A 22,668-nucleotide genomic window follows, 5' to 3' on the forward strand; every position below is an offset into this window, starting at 1 on the left:
TGCGGTGAACCAGTAAAGGAGAGGAGGCCTTTGGGTATTTTAAGACCATGTGTTCTGCATCGACTCTACAGTATGTTAGACATGAATAGAGAACTTGCTGGCAGACAGGCATCTATTTTTTGTCAGCTATATACAGATTTTTAAAAAATACTTTAGGAGAACAAAGAAATGTGACAGCAACATAATGTTTCTGAGTTTAAATTGGAGTGTGAAAGTAATTTAAGCAAGAGGAACTTCTGGGTTTAAAATTTTGTATGGATTATTCTGGTCCTTTAGCTTTTATTTGAAATTGTAGCTGAATTTGTGGTTCTTGGTTTTCGAAGTGACTCACTTCTAAAACTTGGGCTGCTTTGCATGCTACGATGTATATCTAATACTTCAGTTATTAAGGGGAGCTGGCACCTCATCAACCTGATGGGGGCCTTCGGTAAAATTCATGATGGAAACAGCAATGCTGGGCAAAACGCAACATAGATTTTCCTCTTCCTTTGATTCAAAGAGATAAATATTAATGGAAATCTATATGATTCTGATTTGCGAGCAGAGAAAAGATTAGTCTGGGCATCAGGGATTCAGATTTTAATTTTAAACAGGGTAAGCTTTCTGTCACTGTGCACGGTTCTCATTTTTGAGATTCTCCCTACTCCCTCATTTTAAAGTTACTTTTTCTTTTTTCCTGTTATTCCGCTCCCCATTCTAGTTTCCATTTCAAAGTTTAAATGTTCTCTGTTTTATTTTATTTTATTTTTTGAGATGGAGTCTTGCTCTGTTGCCCAGGCTGAAGTGCAGTGGTGTGATCTCAGCTCACTGCAACCTCCACTTCCTGGGTTCAAGCAATTCTCATGCCTCAGCCTCCTTAGTAGCTGGAACTACAGGTGAGTGTCACCATGCCTGGCTAATTTTTGTATTTGTCTCTACTAAGAGACAGAATTTCACCGTGTTGGCCAGGCTGGTCTTGAACTCCTGACCTCAAGTGATTCACCTGCCTTGGCTTCCTCCCAAAGTGCTGCGATTATAGGCCTGAGCCACTGCTCCTGGTCTAAATGTTCCCTATTTTAAAGTTAGAGTGCAACTTATTATTTACATTAGAGTCTGAACTTGGTCAGACTTTTGTACTTCACTTTTACATTGACTGACCCATTTCAGCTGCTCATAAAATGTTTGTTCATGTAATACTTAACTCTGTGTTTATTATGTGGCAGCTACAAATGTAAATGACAACTCAGCATTTGCAGAATGAAAGTTAGTGGCATTCACAAATACCCGGATGTTATGTATGTATAAAATTGGAGGCTAGGACCCAAAAGGGAGGCTCATAGGTATTTGGTACCTTCATATTCTATAGAGAATTACAAAAATATTGGGGCTGGGTACATTCTCCAGGCTTTGTTAAAAGGTGGTTGAAATAACTCTGTTAACCTAAATCATCACTCTGGCCCCAGGAATCTCCCTGAGTGCCCCAGTGACATGAAATAAGAAAGAAAGAGAAAAAAGGGAAGAAAGTGAGAAACACTAAGGTTGAAGTTAACTGCTTAGTAGGGAGGTCTTGCCATTAGCCCATCCATAAAGCTGACCACCCCAGGAACAGATACTGGGGACAAGCCTAGGGAAGCTTGATGACTGGATTTGGGTCAAAGTCAGTTGTCTCATACCAGAGAACTGTGCAATGGGGTTCCCACAGGTTACCCCCAAGCACTTACACAACACTCTTTTGATGAAGCAATTAGTGGCCATCTGACACACAGAGGGTGTTGATGGTCAGTGTTAGCCAAAGAATCAGGGAACCCACAATAGGACTGCAGAGAAAATATAGGTAAGTATAAAGACGTTTGATTGTCCCTTCAATCCCCCTTTCTTGTCCCAATGCCCTCAAATTTAGAATCGAAAGAGAGAAGTGCCAGTCCTTTGGGGGAAGTCTAAACTTGGGGGAGGGGTAAGGTGGTGAAGAAAATAAAACTGGAGGTTTCAAATAAATTGGAACTGAGTCTTCAACATTTTACGTGGTTGGAAAGTTATTGGATATGTCTGAGATGATATTTATAAATAGTAAAGGGAGGGTCAGTTGAGTTTGGTTGAATAATTGGAAAATAAAAAAATAAAACAACAACCATCACATCAGGATTGCACTGAATGCAGGCTGCTCAGTGGTCTGTATACTCCTGTAAGGCAGGTTCTCCCAGACCAATCTTAAAGAGGTGAGAGGAAGGGAAATATTTGGTGGGAGGATGAAAGACAAGGGCAGGGTAGAGAGCACAACTGAAGAGACCTTGGAAATGGGTATGCTGAGGTGTGCAGGGCAGTATTCATCCACCCTCTCATTCAATACATATTTAATCAATACCTATTCTGATGAATGTTGTGGAAATAGTAGATAACAAAGCAGTCATAGTCTCTCCCTCATGGACATTATAACTCTTAATTAAAATATGTGAACAGATGACCAATAAATTACGAAGGTTCTGCATACCTGAAGAGAGGAAACCATTAGAGCCAAATGCAGTTACAAAATTAACTTGACACATATTTAATGATATGCAGAATAGTTACTGTGCTGCACAATAATTTCTTCCAAAGCAATGATCCCATCTGTTCCTTTATTTCCGTTCCTACTGCCATTACTCTGTTTAGGTTCTCGTTAGTGCTTACAAAAACTAATGCAGTAGCCTTCTACATCGTCTCCCACCTTTGGTCCAGCTTGTATCTTGCTACTACATTAGTCTTCCTAAGAGCCAGACCCTTAAGTGTACCCTTGTATAAAAACCTGTAGTGCTTCCTTCTCGAGAAAAGTCCAAATGTCCTATTCCAGCATTCAAGGCCAATTGAGATCAGCCTAATCTCCCACTCCTCTGCTATTGTGTACCCAATAAATGTAACTAGACCCGTGTATGTCTCAACAGTACATTAAATAGCTAGGCATTCCCTGAAAATGACCTGGATAGGACACAGTCGTATCTTTGCTAATACAACTTCCCATGCTTGTAATGCTTTTGCTCCTACTTCTGGAGGGATTTCTTCAGGACTGGCTCCTCTTCATGAGCTCTGAGATGCAAATTTCTAACCATTTGTAGGACATCTCACATAAATGTCCTATAGGTGTCACCAACATAAGTCAAAAACAAATTTAACTCCTTCGGTTCAAAAACAGGTTCTCTTCCTCTTTTTTTTTTTTTTTTTTCCCATTTCAGTTAATGGGCAGCTATCACTCCACTGCTCAAGCAGAAGCTTGGGAGTTTTCTTACTTTCCTCTTTCTGTTTACTATCATATCTAATTAGGCCAACAGGGTCTGTCAATTTGATTTCTAAGATGACTCTCAATTCACTTCTCTTCTTCCAAAATGGACTTTGGAATATGACATTCCCAGCAGTGCTACGTATTTGTTGGGTGATCTTTGGCAAGTTACTCTTGGAGCCTGTTTCCTCTTTTTTAGAATAAGCACAATAATGTCTACTCCAAGTGTTGTTGTGAAGATTATATGAAATAGGGAGTACAAACTGCCTAGCACATTGATTTGAATATAATAGTTATTCAATAATAACTCTTAGTTCTCTTTTCTCCCCATTGTCCTAAATTGGACCCATGCTTATTTTGAAATTGCATAATATTCTGCCATTGGCTGCTAGTCTTTTCAGCTTTCAATCAAAGCTCTCCTCTCTCATCCCTTCCTACTTCCCCTATTTCCTTCCTTCTTTATCTTGTTTTAGAAGAGGTTTGCATCTGCTAACATCTTTACCCCTCTCCCCTTCAGCTGACAGCTATTTTTTAGAAACATATCTAATGAGGTCACTCAAGTCGATTGAACTGTTTATTCCAATTCTTCGTTCTCTTACTGTATTAGAATTATGCCCCTCTGCCCTGTGCCAAGGGATCGACATTACGTTTCACTGTGGCTGGAGTTACTTCCCAGTCTCATCAATGCTGGCCAACAGAATGCGTGAAGTGTCAATGCGGTGGTTAGAGATGAGGTCTCTGTGCTCCTGTGTTCTACTAATCTTTCAGTGTTCACATGCTCTCTCATAAGAATAGCAAGTGCTGAGGAGTTGCATAACTCCTGGTTCTAGGAGAAAGATGAAGACTTGTGGAGCAAACCTAAATTTAACCCAAAGCTTGGAATCTACCCTAGCTCGATGGGGCTCAGGAAAGTCCAGCTGAAGTTAGCTGAAGCACAGCAGACCTGTGAGTAAGAAAAAAATATTTTTGTCGTTGTTGCTGTGAACTACTGAAATTTTGATTACAGGGAAAAACTGAATAGAGTCACTCCTTGTTTAAAAACCCTTGGTGTTTATCCATTATGCCTGTGGAATATAACTGAGACCTTTTAATTTATGAATCTATTGGCAAATGCATCTTTATGAGACTGAGAAAGATTAGGGATGCTGAGTAAGCAAACATCAGTATCCTTCCCGAGCTACCTCATTGTCATGCAGAAACTCTACATGCTGCATCTTTTTTTTTTTTTTTTTTTTTTTAAGACAGAGTCTCACTCTGTCACCCAGGCACCCAGGCTGGAATGCAGTGGTTCTATCTTGGCTCACTGCAGCCTCCGCCTCCTAGGTTCAAGCAATCCTCCCACCTCAGCCTCCCTAGTAGCTGGGACCACAGGTGTGCACCCTACACCTGGTTAATTTTCTTTGGTATTTTTAGTTGAGTTCAGGGTTTCGTTGTGTTGCCCAGGCTGGTCTCAAACTCCTGAGCTCAAGCAATCTGCCCGCCTCAACCTCCCAAAGTGTTGGGATTACAGGCACAAGCCACTGCCCCTGCCCTATATGCTGCATCTTTATTAACCCTAAACTAAACTAAGTAATTATTTGTTGTATGAGTTTGATTTTGGGGGCATAATCCACTGTATATGTAATATACCTCCACACCTTTGCTCATGCCATTCCCTCTGCTAGGAATACAGTTTCTACTTTTTCTCCTAATGAAATTCTATCTATCCTTAAAAGGTCCTGTTTAAACATTACCTCCTGTGTGAATCTTTCTCTAGTGTCACCATTATTCTCCCCCAAAATCATATCTTTTGCTAGATTTCTGTAGTATTTTCCATAGAGTTCTACTATAGTATTATTAAAGTCTGCTTTCAATAACAGAGAGGCAAGTATCTGTCTTCTTCATTGGACTGCCTACCCCTTGGTGAAGAAATGAGGTGTTAATCATTTTTGAAGTCCCTAAAGCATCCAGCAGAGCATCTCACACATGGCAGGCATATGCTAAATGTTTGTTAAATTAAGTGACTTAATGAATACCTGAAGACAAAATGACAAATTCATTTCAGTGGCTTGGTATCCATTTGTGGGAGAGATTTCTATTTTGTACTCCACATTACAAAAACTAAGGTTATCTTTTTCTGCCTAACAATAACATTCATAACTATTTAAAACCTCCATATATCAAGAACCAATTCCAGATAGGATATTGTGTTACAGAATGCAATGGACTTTGTTTCCATAGCACAGCAGACTTGACTCTATTAGCCGTGGAGCCATGGACAAGTCACTTTACCTCTCTAAGCTTCAGTGGTGTCAGCTCTAAAATGAAGGTGTTGGACCAAGGATCTCAAAGCTGCTTTATAATTCCTAAATTTTACAATTCCTTGATTTGTAAATTAATTTTAAATTAGTATCCTATTTACCCAGGAAAGAAAAAATAAGCCCAAAGACAAAATTAAAATTCATATATATGTATATGATAGGACATGTAGACTAAAGGTCAGATGGCATTCACATTTCTTTCATGTATCTTCAGCAGCACCCACAGGGAGCACCGCAACTGCATTCTCAAATTAGCAATGATGAAACTCTTTTTCCAGCGGGAACATCTGGCAAGACAGGGCTAGAAAGTGACAGCTCCACGGGCCTGCCAGGCCAGCAGTGCTGCTAAGCATGAACGGAAGTCAGGCTCACTGTATAATCTGAGAGGCAGAGTGGTGAGCAGGCTGCAGGCTTTCATCACAGAGGCTCGCAACAAGGCAATTTGATTCAATTAGTTGAATTCCAAAGTCTGAAAAAACCTAAGCTGAGACAGAAATTCGAGATAGCAGTGAAGCTTTAGTCTTGGGAAAATTGAGATATATTAACATATATTTTACCAAACACCTTCCTTGTTCTTGTTCCACCCAAATGGCCTTCCTCCAGTTTTTTAGAGAATACTTGGCCTCAGAGAGAGTAGTATGCTGTTAACATGATAGGTGGACCAGCAGGCAGGGAAACCACAGGACAGTGTTCTGTGGAGTTCTGGGGTTGCAGGGGGGTCAGCTATGGGGCAGCTGAACAACCCATGCTCTGAGACTGCTTGATCGACTTCAGCCAGAGTAACTCTGATTTTATGTGTTTTATACAAGTAAGAGGAAGAAAAGTTTTCTTGGCTTTAAAAAGAAATGTTTGAAAACCACGAATCTAGAAGACTTTTGTAAGATTACGTGACCTCTATGGTTTTATTTTCTCTTAACTTTTTAGCTTTATTTGAAATATTATGGATCTGTTATATATATGTGGAGTTATATATATATATATACACACACACACACACAGATACACATCATACACACACACACACACACACACACACACTCACACACACACACAGAGACAGCCTGTTATTCCGGTATTCTTTCTCTTTGCCTGAAGCCAGCTTTTCCTGTGCAGATAAGGATAATACCTTATGAGATGACAGAGCTACAAGATGGAAGGTACAGCAGGAGGAAACCAATAAAAAAAGGTAAAAAAAAAAATAAAAAGAGAGAGAAAGGTGATATACATTGTAATAGCTTTGGGATTAAATGAGAAAAGCAGTTCTTGATGGGACAACTTATTAAACTAGAATTATGATATTGGCATGATATTTAGAACAAGAGAATAAGGAACCCTGAAAAGCCAATAATGGATTAGACAGATATTTTTATGTCCAAAAGTGTTAGAAAATTGAGACAGAGACTACTTGTTCCCTTAAAATTGTCCTCTCTTCTTCCACACAATGGGGTTAAATTGGGTTCATGCCTACCGGACTAGAGACAAGATACATCAGCTTCTTTTCTGGTTGCAGCTGTGAAAATATGGTTGAGCCTATGGAATGCTAATGAAAGTGTTGCATGTATCTTTCAGGTCACCTCTAGCTAAAAGAAGTTCCTTGACCTAGAATTCCTCTTTTTTCTTCATCTTCCTATAAGCTGGAATATCGGTGCCTGCAGTGCAGCTTTGACTACACAGGCAAAACGATACCCTGGAGTTTGGGAAATGCTTCTCAGACCTCAACATGCTTAGGAATCATGTGGAGAATCTTATTACCAGATGATTCTAATTCCGTTATTTGGAGGGAGGATTGGAGATTCTGTATTTCTTTTTTTTTTTTTTTTTTTTTTTTTTGAGACGGAGTCTCGCGCTGTCGCCCAGGCTGGAGTGCAGTGGCGCGATCTCGGCTCACTGCAAGCTCCGCCTCCCGGGTTCACGCCATTCTCCTGCCTCAGCCTCCTGAGTAGCTGGGACTACAGGCGCCCGCCACCGCGCCCGGCTAATTTTTTGTATTTTTAGTAGAGACGGGGTTTCACTGTGGTCTCGATCTCCTGACCTTGTGATCCGCCTGCCTCGGCCTCCCAAAGTGCTGGGATTACAGGCGTGAGCCACCGCGCCCGGCCTGAGATTCTGTATTTCTAACAAGCTTCCTATGATGCTAATGCTGTCAGTCCATGGACCACACTTGGAGTAGTAGCACTTTGGAGGATGACAGAGCAACAAATAGAAGGTCCTGGGTCCCTGCAGAATTGCATAGAGCAAAGCCACCTTGTAAACCTGCACTGCTCACTTCAGGACTATTATATGGGAGAAATTAATATTCCATTCTTTAAACCACTATATTATGAATGTCTCTATTTCAGTATCATAGCCTTTCCTTGAATACAAACATAACTAAAAATAAGGCAGTTTCATGTAGAACATTTAAGTGAAGGCTGTACTTCCATTTTACATTACATTGTAATATCTCTTGTTTTGTGGGGCCATAAATTTTCACATCTGTTAATCATTAAAGAAGCTTCATATCCTTTAACTGTGTTTGTTGGCATTTCTCTGTCAATCATAGCATCATCACTTTGTAACAACTACGCAAGAGGTAAGGGGGGAAAAATGGAGGGAAACCCCAAGTTTGTAGCTTGGATATCTGGGCAAATGGTGGTGTTACCAGCTAAAAGAGAAAAGAAAATAGACTGGGATGACATGAATAATTTTGAGACATGAGAAATTTAGGATGCTATGCAATGGCACTTTAAATTTGAGAAGTCTGCGGCCTTGGGCATCATCAAAATCAGGTGAAACTGTTGGCAAATCCACTTATTAGCGTCTGACCTTGAGTAAATTACTCATACTTCCTAAGCATCAATTTTCTGATGAGCAATGTGAAAGATTAAAAGAATATCTATCGCTGAGGGTTGCCATATGTATTCAATGAAATCACACAATGAGAATTTAGCACAATACTTGGCACACAGAAGCATTCAATAAATCTTTGTTATTTTTATCGTGAGAGCTGGAATCATGCACAGGTAAGACTGCAGAGGTGACTTTCTAGTGAGAGAAGAGTAGTGGCCTGAGAATGAACCAACACTTTCAATGAATAAGGAAAAGATAAGAATAATATTCGGGAGACCAAAGAAGGAATGGTCAAGACAAGAAGACAAATGGGGGAAATAAGAGTGTCAAGGAGAGTATGGTCAGCAGTGAGGGGATGCTGCAGAGAAGTCTAATAAAATGACGAAGGAGGAGTGTTTGTGGGATCACAAATAGGTAATCAGAAATAGGTCACCAGACATCTTACTGAGAAGAGCACAGAAGCTGAGCTGCCCTAGGTTGGGCTGTGAGGTAGAGATGAGGAAGTGGTAAGTGTAACCTATATCATTCTTTTGGGGAGTTTGTATGGGAAGAAAAGGAGGAGATGAGATTTTAGAAAGCACAAAGGAAAACACACGGAAAGGAGTAAGAAATGAGGACTCAGAGTTGAGGAGGGTCAGAATCATAAAACAGTAAGTTCTAGGGTGCAGTGGAGATTGCAGGGGAGGGCTTGCCTTTTGCTTTGACACTTTGCCCGCCTTTCTTGAAATTACAGCTCTGACAAGGATAGTTGGAGCTAATTTCAGGGTGAATACTCTGTGTTAAAACAGTGAGAGTGTCTGGAAGCTACATGGTTTAGACTAGGTGAGAGCTGGATGCCTGTATGTGAAGTACATGTGACCTTCTAGTGAAAGTCCTCACGTGGGCAAGGGCTGTTGCCCGTATCGCCTCCACTCCTCAGATACAAACACAGCAACCTATCATTTGCATAGACCCACCAGTACCAATATCCCTGATGTGCCAGGCTCACCTACTTAAACTTGCCTAGGAAGCTGTCATGGACCGTAGCTTCTCTTTTCCCACCTGGATGTACTTTGTACACTCAGACTCCCTGCCTGATACGGCTTTTGTAATACAGATAGCTGATATCATCAGGTACTTCTCTCTATTCTGGCTCCTTGTTCTAGACTCTTCTGCTCTGTCCTGCTGCTGCCCAAGTCTTGGACAAACAGCAGTCCTGAAAATAAACCAGGACAAACAGTGCTAGCAGAGAGTGTGCTGCCAAGTCCAAATGCAGGTCTATCAAGTAGTGTGAGGATCAAATCTCCTGCAGGCTGTGAGACCTGGACTTAGACATCACTGTGCTCTTTCATCAGTGGCTCTTAAAAGGCTGATTGAACATAAAAAAGAAAGGCTGATCTACTGACCACAGGGCCCCAGAAAAAAGTCTGCCCATCACCATCCGAGTGCTATCTGTGGCAGTGCAACTTTGCTGGGAGAGACCTCTCCAAAATGCTGAGCACTGTTAATGATAAGAACATCACTTAACAATGATGTGGGACTTTATTTTATTTATTTATTTTTTAAAATTTATTTATTATTATTATACTTTAAGTTGTAGGGTACATGTGCATAACGTGCAGGTTTGTTACATATGTATACTTGTGCCATGTTGGTGTGCTGCATCCATCAACTCGTCATTTACATCAGGTATAACTCCCAATGCAATCCCTCCCCCCTCCCCCCTCCCCATGATAGGCCCCGGTGTGTGATGTTCCCCTTCCTGAGTCCAAGTGCCCCAGAAAAAAGTCTGCCCATCACCATCCGAGTGCTATCTATGGCAGTGCAACTTTGCTGGGAGAGACCTCTCCAAAATGCTGAGCACTGTTAATGATAAGAACATCACTTAACAATGATGTGGGACTTTAAAGAGCCTCAAGTGATTTCACACATATCACCTCAGTTGTAAAGTGTTTTAGGTCATGTTTAGGAAGATGCCCTTTAAGGAGTCTGAGAGCCTGGGTATCCCATATAATTATATTCCTTATGTGGGAATGGAAAGGATTAATATACTGTGACTGTTGTTGGAAAGCAAGAAGTGATAAACTCTCTGTGTTGTGCATCTGTAGCAAGGGAGGTATACATGTACAAATAAGTCTGCTACTTGCAGCTCCTTTGTTTGCAATTAGACTCTGTTATGGATACAGTTTCTATAAAAGAATAAAGAGAAACATAAACCTTCAGAAGTAAGAGAATTGTGTCTGATGTCACTATGGACTCACAGCTGCAGAAAGTGGTAACCCCTCTATTATTTTTCCCACTACAAACTGAGCCTCGCTGATTTGGGGTTCCTCGAGTGTTCAGATATTGAAGACTCCCAGCTATAGGCACAGGGCAGAAGTAGTGAAGAAGTAGTATCTGGATGTTACTTGATACTACATTTTTGGGAAATAAAGGGAAAGGAAAGTGCTTTGGACTAGACGCTGTCTCTTAATTGTCTAGGATTTCTATTTCATGAATAAGAGAAAAGAATTAAGGTCTAGCCCAGAGAGGGCCTGAGGCATCCCTAATTTTGACAAGTCTTAGATCATGGAGTAAAATAGAAGTGAAGCAATGGACAGCAATGAAGGACTAGATTAAAAAACATTTTCAAGACACATAGGTGATCAACTTCCAACAGCCCAGAATAGCCTAGAAGCACTAGACTGGTCCAGTCTCTAGTCATCAGGGATAGGAGGCATCCCCTGTGGACAAAGGCACTGGGAAGACTCAAGTTAAAGGAGTTAAGCTGCCAACATAGCCAAGTTCTATAAAGCATCCTTGGGAAAAAAGGACAACCACTACAGCAACAACTACAAAACAATCTCTCTGTCTCATTTCAAGCAGTGTGTGTGAGCTACCAGTCAGGCACTGGTCTTTTTAGCTTCCTCTGTGCCCAGGGAGATTAACTCTATCTGTAGCAGCACTTGAGAAATGCTATCTGCCATGTAGGATCTGTGTGGGATGCAGATGAAAAGACCAGTAGAGCCATAACACAGTAGACATATAACATAGTCCTTGATGTTGAATTACTTTATTGAATGGTTTTATTGTACCTCTCCCTGAAGCTTTGGGTAAAAGAGGTGTTTTTAAAAATTTAATAAAAGGAAATGTTTTTGCCATCTTTTCATTTCTAAAATTCTTGTTGAGGTAATGTTGACCCTAGAGCCATTTGTTAACCATCGTTATTTGTTTTGATATATTTCCTTGTTGCAAAGCTTTTTTATGAAGCAAGAGTTCAGATTAAAGATGAACAGAGGATTTACTGCAACTAGAATAAGGCACTGAACAATGTTCACTAGCATTCACAAGCTCTACCAGTGATGTGAACTATGTCTAGAAAAAAGACAGGGGGTCTCTTTTTTTTCTCTGACAGTACATGTTTTCTGATATTCATGCAGCTATTTGGTGGTTATATAGTACACTGCTTTGCTCTTCAAATAGAAACTTGAAATGCTACTATTAATCAGGAATATCATTTGCATATTTTTAGTCTCAACTAAAATAATTTCCCCAAACTTGAGTCTTCAGAAGGTAATGAATGCCCTGAGTGTCAATTCTATTTATTTGATATTTAAAAACCATGTCCTTTCTCAGAGCCTCCAGGCGCGTGCTTAATAACATCATCCACAGAAGTACTTCAAACAGATAAATGTACCACACAACCAGAGTTAGCAGTGTACAAATGAATAACTTAAGTTCTACCTGGGGAGAGCAGTACAAAACACATCATTCACATGGTGGTCAAACATGAGTATACTCACATTCACTTAGGGAGTTACAAAAACGAGGACCTACCGTCCATTCCACCCACCCATCCATCCATCCATCCATCCATCCATCCATCCATCCATCCACCCACCCACTCATTTACTCAACAAATACTAACTGTATGTTTGCTATATTCTAAGCACTGTTCTGGATGTGTCAGTGAACAAAACATATGAAGGTGCCAGTCCTTGTGGAGTTCATCTTATAAGTGGGGAAGACAGATAATAATTAGTAAGCATAATAAATAAAGTATATAGTCTGTTAGAAGGTGATAAGTGCTGTGAAAAAATAGAAAGTACAGTGCGGGGGTTATTGGTAATACTGGAGTGTATGTATGGTGTGGCAGGTGCAGTATTAAATAGCGTGGTTAGGGGAAGTTTCATTCAGAAGAGATTTGGATAAAGATTTAAAGACAATGGATCGACTAGGCGCAGTGACTCACACCTGTAATCCCAAAGCTGTGGGAGGCTGAGGAGGGCGGACTGCCTGAGCTCAGGAGTTTGAGACCAGTCTGGGCAACATGGTGAAACCCCATCTCCACTAAAATACAAAAAACCAGCCAGGCGTGGTGGTATGTGCCTGTAATCTCAGCTACTCAGGACGTTGAGGCACGAGAATTGCTTGAACCCAGGAGGTGGAGGTTGCAGTGTGTTGAGATTGTGCCACTGCACTCCAACCTGGGTGACAAAGCAAAACTCTGTCTCAAAAAATAAAAAAATGAAAAATAAAGATGGTGGATTGGCTGTGTTGAGGGTGAAGATTTCAAGTAGAGGGAACAACTAGAGCAAAGGCCCTCAGGAAGGAGGGTCCAGCGTATGTTCAAGAAATGACAAGGAGACCAGTGGGGTTGGAGCAGTGTGTGGGCACAGAGAAGAGAGGGAACCAGAGGCCAGATAAGTGAGGGCTCATAAGACGTGGCAAGGATTGGCTTTCAATCTGAGGGAAATGGGGAGTCAGTGTATGCATTTGAGTAGACGTGGGACATGACCTGGCTTACATTTCAGCAGAATCACTTTGACTGCCGTGTTGAGTAAAGCTAATAGGGAAGTCTTTTCAGAGGCTGTGGCAGTAATCCAGAAGGAAGGGGCTAGTGGCTTGGACAAAGTACTAAAGTAAAGGCAGCAAGAAATAGTCAGATTCTGGGTATCTTGATGGTAGACCAGCATAATTTCCTGAAACACAAAATAAAATCATCCTTGTTCTAAAACATGGATCAGGAATCTGTCAGTTTGATGGTTGCCGCTGTGTGGCATGGGTCTCAGCTTGAAGAGTACTGCATTCGTCCATCGTGTGTGGGAATGTATGGGTGACTGGCAGGGACAGGCTTGTAGCAGTCTGTGCTCAATGAGGATTCCAGGGGCCTGGAAAGACTCTGCTCAGAGATTCAAGGAATAATAGATGAGTATCAAACAGAATGGGTGATTCTGAATGAATTTAAAATCTGGCACTCTGACTGTGCCCTGGCTAGTCTCCTATGGACCATCCCTTAAGATGAAGAGGTTTCAATTAAATAGCTGTATCATGAAACATTTTTGGGACATTGAGAACAAAAGGAGTCGGCAGAATTGGCACCAGCAACTTTGTCAGCAAGAAGAGATGGTGCCATATTGCAGAGATTGGTGCCCTCAACACTGGACACCAGCAGTTGGCAATGATGGCCACGTTGGCAAGCTTCAGTGGCACTGGCAGAACATTCATTTGGCATTGGCTAAGATGTCCTTGATGGGAAGACAATGGGTATCATAGCCAGAGACACAGACATCAGTACCCTTGACACACTGGGCACCTGCAGCTCTGAAGCAGCCCTTGGCATTCATTGCTGGCAGATTTGGCACCTTCAGTGAGTATGAACAGGACTGAGATCACTTTTGGTAGGTCCTGGTGGCACTGTCTCAAGCCTTGGTGACAGAAGACATTACCATAATAGGTTAGAGCAAGAGAGGCAGAAAAGGGCAGATGTCTCGTGGTCAGTGGTAGTCTAGTTAACAGTGCACATGTGACAGGCGACACTTTGAATGAATCATTAGGAGGAATTTCAGTAAGGCCTAGAATATGCAGAGAAGTGTTGCTCTATGATTGTTGCTGTTATCCTATTTTGAAGCCCTGGTTGGAGTTCCTGAAAACCCCTTTTATATTTATAGTTAAGGGATAATCTAAGAACTATTCCACTACCATTGGAGTGAGAACAGCAGTCACAACAAAAAATAGCTTGATCCTTAGGAAAATGTTTCCAGCCTCATAGTCTGTTTGTGTGTGTGTGTGTGTGTGTGTGTGTATGTGTGTTTGTCAGTCCAGAATTTCTAATTATCTCAGACAATGGAGTGACTAAGAATATTCAGCTCTATTTATGGGAATCCCCAGTAGAGTCACTCTTACGATTGTTTTAGTAGTTATTATTTATTTAATTCAACAAGAATTTTTAGGCACTACAGTGCATCATATATATAACATCATCCCAGATATTGTATATCTAGGACAATATATATAACATCATCCTAGATATTATATAAATGCCAAAGGGAATAAAGTTCCTACCTTCCAGGAATATGTAATTTCCTTGGGTATACATTTGAAATACATACAAATATAGTTCTGTGTCACTTAACCACAGGGATACATCAGAATGCATCCTTAGGTGATTTTGTCATTGTGCAAACATCATATAGTGTACTTACGCAAATCTAGACATCACCTGCTACCCACCTAGGCTATTGCTCCTAGTCTATAAACTTGTCCAGCATGTTACTGTACTGAAAACTGTAGGCAATTTAACATAAATCACTAGGTGATGGAAAATTTTCAGCTCCATTATAATCTTATGGGACCGCTTATATATGTGGTCTATTATTGACCCAAATGTTGTTACATGGCATATGACTGTATACAAAGATAAATGCCAGTTTTTGTAAGTTCTAGAGAAGAAAAAATGCTAGAGTGAATTGGAGACATTTGGGGGAGTTTCTTTTACAGTTTCTCTTGGGGTTAATATATGGGGAAGGAAGTGATTGTATGTGTGTTTGTGTGTACATGTTTGTCAGAGGGGAGGATGGAGGTGGGGGGCAGAGAGAGAGAGAGAGAGAGAGAGAGAGAGAGAGAGAGAGAAAGGGAGGATGAATATGGACATCCATTTCTCCTTATTGTCCCTAGTCCTAGTCCTAGCAGGCACAGGCGGCACCCTCTGTCTGAAGTGACTCCTTCGATGTCCTAGTTGGCTAAAAACACCTATTCATTCTTTGAGATTCAGTTCAAGCGTCATCCACCTGTCCAAAAAGCCTTCCCTGATGCCCTGCATTTAGCTCTTCTCTCCTCTTGTAGCATTTTCCACATAGTATTCTAGTTTTTGACATATCTATCTCTATCTAAAATGAAGGCACAACTCCTTGAGGCAGGGACCAAGTCTTCTCCACGTTTCCATTTCCATCTCTGGACTTAGCATAGAGCTGAAATGAATGGACAGTCTGATTGAAGGGATGAACAATGAGCAATTTGCTAGTGAGTGTCTGTGCATGGCTGTGTGGGTGTTTGCAGACGTTATGCCTCTGGAGTTGCTCTAGCTTCCTTTCATCTACCTCTGAGTCTGCTGGGTCTTGGGACACAAGGTAATTGTTACTTTATGTCTATATCACGTGGCACTAGGAAAAGCGATCTGGCTGAAGTGCATGATAATGTAATTGAGTCCCAGAGGTGACAGGCAGGGAAATGGATCTCTCTACATTTACTGAAATAATCTCTTGTACATCTGTGGGGAAAATTTCACATTCAAAACTTTCTTATAATACATTTACCTCTTAGTATTTAGAAAATTGTAAATACAATCCTTTGCCACCAAGCAGTAGCTTCCAAATAAAGAAGGGGTTGAGGGTTAAAACTAATATAACGCATTGAAGGAAAAGCTTTTAACCTGTCAGGACTCTGTGATTCATAAATTATAACCTTATAAATGATTTAAAGTGTATCCATTTAGCACTTATACCTTCATGAATTTCAGGGACTACAAGTAAAGCTAAAATGTATTTCCTCTTGAAGACATGAAAGAGGAATCTGGCAGTTTCTTGGGTACTCATTTCCTTTGATAAGGGCAGTAGTTATCTATTAACTTGAAAAAAAGAAAAAGCTGAATGTCTACTTACTAAAATAGAAAGCCATAGACTTGTGTGAGATAGTAAAAATGGCCAGTCATTTTTTCCCCAAGATGAGCATATTGATGGGTGATTCCACAGAGCACAGAGATGGGGCACTCCAGTAATAGGAAGCAGAGGAAAGCAGTTAAGGGCATAGACTCTGGAGCCAGGCTGGCCAGTTTTAATTCTGACTCTGACACTTACTAGTGGTGTGACCTTAGGCAAGTTACTTAACTTCTTTGAGCTTTAATCTCTTCACCTGCAAAATAGGGATTTAATTTTGAGATTTAAATGTGTTAATTTCGAGTGAATCTGAAGTACTTAGAATAGTGCCTGGCACATAGGCAATCTTCTATTTAAGTGATTGCTATTAACGTAGATGTTTGGCCCAGAATGTCTTTCTGGCATGCTGAGGAACATCTTGGAGAATGTGTATTCTTTAGGTAGAGCGTTCACTAGGGGTCCACAGAAGACCAACCATCAGGCTAGAATCCAAAGCCAAAGGATAGGTGTAAGGACTACTGGTTTGAAGTTGAAAATCCCATTGATTACCACCCCTCCTCACCCCCCACACAAATAACGATAAAGAAATGCCACATAATGAAACAGTGCTTAGCTTAGGGAAGAAAGAATAGTAACTATGTCACTAGTTTAGCCTGCTCCATTGAAGCTCACTAGAGGTATTTGTTTGGGTTTGAAATATTTGTCTCATTACAGCTTGAAGGACAAAGTGATGAATGAAATTTATAGCTGGACTGATGGCCCTAGCTGTATTTCAGCTGTAATAACCAGAGGATGGTTATTACGAATGAGAAAAAAAATAGCATCTCTGCCTGTTAGCTAAACATATGCTTTGGATCACTTTTTGCTTGGAGTGTCATGAGTTATCACAAACTTCCACAACAAAGAAGTTTTCTTTTTTAACTTTATTTATGTATTATTTTTTTCTCAGATACAGGGTCTCATTCTGCTGTCCAGACTGGAGTGCGGTGATGGGATCATAGCTCTCTGCTCTCTAACTGCTGAGCTTAAGCAATCCTCCTGAGTAGCTAGGACTATAGGTTTGTGCCACCATGCCTGGCTAATTTTTAATTTTTTTTTGAGAGACAGGGTCTCACTATGTTGCCTGGCCTTGTCTGGAAGTCCTTCCCTCACGCGATCCTCCTGCCTTGGCCTCCCAAAGTGCTAGGATTACAGGCATAAGCCAACATGCTCAGCCACAACAAAGAAGTTTTAAAGGTACATAGGAATGGCTTTTTGATTCATCTGTCTCCTTCTCCAGGAACCTACTCCTGATTCCCTGAACAGAAGATACCTTCCCTTTTACTTAACATACAAAACTTGTATTTTTACTGCTATCATAGCTTGTTTCATGTTCTGACTTGTATTATATTAAGATCACTTGCATATTGGTCTGATTTCCTTTGCTAGACTAAAATCTTCTTGAAGGCAGATACTGCGTAATTTCATCTTATTTTTCTCCTTGCACTGTGTCTTGGGACATAAGTAAATGCTCAATTCATTTGCAGACGTAACTTGAACAGAAATATCTCACTTGAATGCCATCGATTGAAAATAAGAAATATAGCCAAATTCGGCTGGGCGTGGTGGCTCATGCCTGTAATCTCAGCACTTTGGGAGGCCGAGGCGGGCGGATCACGAGGTCAGGCAATCAAGACCATGCTGGCTAACATGGCGAAACCCTGTCTCTACTAAAAATACAAAAATTAGCTGGGCATGGTGGCGGGCGCCTGTATGTAGTCCCAGCTACTTGGGAGGCGGAGGCAGGAGAATGGCGTGAACCCGGGGGACAGAGCTTGCAGTGAGCCAAGAGATCGCGTCACTGCACTCCATCCTGGGCGACAGAGCGAGACTCCATCTAAAAAAAAAAAAAAAAAGGAAATATAGCCAAATTCTATTCCATAATTAAGTTAGCACTTATTTCAATTGTATGGTAAAGGCAGGTGACAATGCCTTATTCAAAATTGCAAATATGCTATTTTACAGTTTTTGTGTAAATGCACAGTTCTGCTTTTCTATGAAATCACAATGCCTTTAGCAACTAAATGGAACTACACTGTCAAGATCTGATTGCTCAGCTTCTCAGTTCACGTCCATTCCATTCTACACTATGTATATTTATATTGAGTCCTTACTGTTTAAGGTACTCTTCATTTCTCCTCCTCTTCCAACTTCTCTCCCATTCCCACTCAGTGTTGGGAACTGACTGCATTGCTTCTAAGAGATGCAGGCAGGAAGACCTCTCTGTATTAGGCTTATTTATTTTATCTGTTTTTTTTTTTTTTTTCCCAGATGGAGTCTCACTCTGTTGCCCAGGCTGGAGTGCAGTGGTGGGATCTCGGCTCACTGCAACCTCTGCCTCCTGGGTTCAAGTGATTCTCCTGCCTCAGGCTCCCAAGTAGCTGAAACTACAGGTGCCCGCCACCATGCCTAGCTACTTTTGCTATTTTTAGTTTTCAGTAGAGATGGGGTTTCACCATATTGACCAGGGTGGTCTTGAACTCCTGACCTCGTGATCTGCCCGACTTGGCCTCCCAAAGTGCTGGGATTACAGGCATGAGCCACCGTGCTCTGTCCATTTCATCTTTTAAATAGGGAGGCATGAGTTATGACTTTAAATACCTTATCTTCTAGCTTCTGACGGACTAAACAATAAGCTTTAAATATATTTCAAAATCATCAGTTTAGTAGATAACAATCAAATTAGAAAGTTTTGCCAGTTTCTTATCTAGAAAATGAATAATCTGCATTGTGAGAAATCCACTAGCTGAGAGTAGAATGTTCACTACACAATGCAGTCACGGGCATTTTTAGTCATGGACTCTCTTATGTCAGTAATTGAGTTCTTTTCTGTTACTTCTTGGCTCCAGGCAAAAGCAACATCAAAAATGTATTGATTTTTGTTAGTTTAGGGAGAATTTATTGAACAAATGCAAGTGGTCATAACTAATATTGAGTTCCTCTAAATGTCAGAAACTTCATATGCATTTTTGTATTTATATCTTACAATGACCTAATGTGATAGGTTCCTTATCTATTATTTTATAGATAAGGACACTGGGATTAGAGAATTTAAGTAACTTGGCCAAGGTGACATAAGCAGTAGGTGGCTAAACTAGGATTAAATTAGATTTAACTAAAAACTGAAAGAGTTATTTTTTGAGGCCCTGCAAGATTGCAAATTCCTTAAAGATGCCTTAAGTGGATTATTTAGCTTACTCATCTCATTATCCCCTTAGTATCCTTAGGGTGCTTTGAAGTACAGTGTTTAGACAATACAGTGGGGTGTTTAAGAACCTCAGTTAAGCCACCGCAGTATGAATTCTAGTTTATCCACCTAAAATAGCATTCACAAATTCCCATCATTTTCTGTCCATTTCTTGCTTAATAGTTCTCCATAGCATTTATCATTAACTGAAATTACATAGTTTTTCTTCTTTTTTGGGGGGTCCCTCACTAGAATTTAAGCTGCACGAGGAGAGTGACCTTGTAGGTCTTGCTTCCCAACACCAAATTCTCAATAGCTAGTACCGTGCCTGGCATGCAGCAGGTGGTTTATAAATATCTATTGAATGTAAATGAAAGGAGATACATTTTGCTTACTGTTTATGCCTGGAGTAGTAATTTTCAGGTACAATTAATGGGCTGAATGAACCCTACCTTTTTTCTTGGTTCAGCTTCAAACCTTGCGTATTTAATAGACACGAATATAGCACATATGCTTTGGAAAGCTCCATTTTATGTGCTTTACAAATATTGACCCATTTAATTCTATACAGTAGGTGAAATCATTACACTCATTATAAAGGTGAGGAACCAGGCACAGAAAGATGTAGAAACTTGCCCATGGTCAGACAATTAGGCAAAGAATGGAGCCAAGATTCAAACTTGGATAGTCTGACCATGTTCCCAACCATTCATTCCATCATGCTGCTTCCTAGATTAATCCCATAAAAATGTCATTTCCTTGGAGTTTAATGCTCTAAAGGTGTGTCTTCACTTTCTCTTAGAGAACGACCTTCCATCTTGCCTATTTTTCCTTCCTCTCTACCCAGATTAAGAAGGAAAATAAATTAAGATTATTTTACTTATTGAAACAGCACTGTATGCTATCAGTGAAGCTTCTCTCAGGCTGCCTTCAAAGATAAATAAGTGAATGACCCTGGTGGCTGCTGGACAGCTCACATGGCCTATATCTGCCTTTCTTCTTTTCCATATTTGTCTTTTTCCTGTATTTCTAGAGCTCTTGGATTCCTGCCGCAACCCTTCCTTCTAGCCTTGAGAAAGGAGTGCAGTGGTCCGTGGAGGCTGCAAAAACTGCCTTTTAAGCCTGAAATGTAAAAGGAAGGCTGATTTTATAAATGATCCCTGTTCTTGCTTCTAGTCAATTGGTTCTTTCATTTCCTGTCCCTTTTTGGATTCTTTCACAAACACACAAGCAACTCACAGCCTTGGGTCTCTGACACAGCACAGTATTCACTCAGGAGGCAACTGTCATGAGCACAGAGATCTGGGATTTAGTTCCAGTTCAGTTACTAAGAAGCAATCTTCCTTGGGGCAAGTCAATTAATAGGACTGGGACTTAGTTTCCCCACCTGTGAAACGACTCCAGTGAGATGATGAGCTGGAGATTCAAAGGTCCCTTCCAGCTCTAAATTGTGATTATTCTTTGATGAATTATGTAAGGAAGGGAAGGTGCTCAGATATCTAAAGCCCTATTTCTCTCACTACAGACTTCAGGATAACTCCAAGGGAGCCACTGTTCTTTATTAAATGGGGGTGAACTTCTCGGAGTTGAAGGATGACAGCTGCTGGAGATAGCAATAGATCAGAACCTATTTTCCTGACTAATTCCTTCCCCATTTCTCTGTAAATATCAGAGGGAGATTAGGAGTAAAAGTGATATTTCAGCTCTGTGGTCTACATAATAAATGATTTCAAGATAAATTCTTAAAAAAAAAAAACAACACTAAAAAGTTCTGCCTCTTTAGCTTGGGAAGAATGTAGTAGCCATCTTGCTTTGTGAAACTGCACAGGAAACTGGGAGCAGAGCACAGGTAAGTAAGTTTGAATTGTGTGCTCTCACACCCAGCAGCTGTTTAAAAATCTATCCAGTCCATACAGTTATTGCTATTTTGCATTTTGTACATAGGAGGCTTTGTCATTTCAAAGGGTACAGAGAGCTTCATGAACATTGGCCATTCCTTCTCTCGGTGTGACCCTGTAGAACAGACTAGTTACTGGTCATCACTTGTAAACAGGAAGCATGAATCTCACCCTAGGAAATGTAGGCTACCAGTGCTGTCATGGTTACATGCATAAAGGACACGCCCTATCAATTTGTAAAACATTTAAAAATAAAGGCACTCAGTTTGGAAATATCTTTGGGCATCCCAACCTGACCCATTCGGAACCGACCTCTAATTTGCATTCTTGTTTGGTTCAGTCCAGTCTAATAAATATTAACTGGGCATTATTATGTTCACGATCTGTATGCTCCATACCCAGGAAAGGAAGATGAACATGGCCAAGATCCTAATCTTGAGTGAGAGACAAATTAGTCAATAGGTGGTTTTTATGAGGTGTAATGGGAACACGGAAGGTTAAATCATCTATCCCAGAGAGAAGATGTTGTAAAGATTTCTCCAAGGCTTAAGTATTAAGGAATGAATAGGAGTTACCCATGGGAAGAAGGGTGACAGTTAAGGTACAGAAGGAGATGATGTTGCTGGCACAGAATGACTAGATTCTCAGGAATTCTATCACATATTCCTAGGAAGAGAAATAATATTTCTTGGACTACTTTGCAGTTTAATGAGGGCTATGAACCTGAATCCTGGTAAATCAAATGCAGCTTAAAATAAGTGATGCATTTCCAGTCATGGCAATAGAACATCCCAAGTGATCTTCTATGTTCCTCTCTACCCTGCTGTCATGGCAGCCCACAAAGAACTCCAGGATGGAAGGGTCCGAAGAAGCCAGGGTCCCTGAATTACTGGTTGGAGGAGAGCTGCCTGACCCACACTGGACTTAGCATGTGTGAGAAATAAATTTAATGGTGTTAAAGCACTGAGAATTTGGAGCTGTTACAGTGGCTAGAGTTCATTACCCTGATCATACTGTGTGCTAGGCTAAGGAATAATAAAAAGTATCTGAATGACTTGCTGTCACTTCAACATTTATATAACCCAAATAACTTAGGTTTTTAACCTTAATGTCAATTAGTTTTTCTTCCTTTCTCATCCATTGGCACCAACCGTTTCTTTTTTAGAAAGGTGATCTTTTACAGTCTCTCAGCAAGTCAACTGCTCTTTCTGAGTATATTATCAGCACCTTGTGTCTTTTAATGACATTTGTCTATTGCATATAATTATATAACATATTATAATTATTATATTAT

At 40.6% G+C, this 22,668-nt stretch overlaps 1 protein-coding gene across 1 annotated transcript in view; it reads right to left on the bottom strand.

Moving 5' to 3' along the window:
• ANKS1B (ankyrin repeat and sterile alpha motif domain containing 1B) overlaps nucleotides 1-22,668 on the bottom strand; it is a 1,249,898-nt gene that overhangs the window by 311,815 nt on the left and 915,415 nt on the right. The gene's annotated exons all lie outside the window — the stretch shown is intronic.

This window comes from Papio anubis, chromosome 9 (assembly GCF_008728515.1).
Source record: "Papio anubis isolate 15944 chromosome 9, Panubis1.0, whole genome shotgun sequence".
NCBI lineage: Eukaryota > Metazoa > Chordata > Mammalia > Primates > Cercopithecidae > Papio > Papio anubis.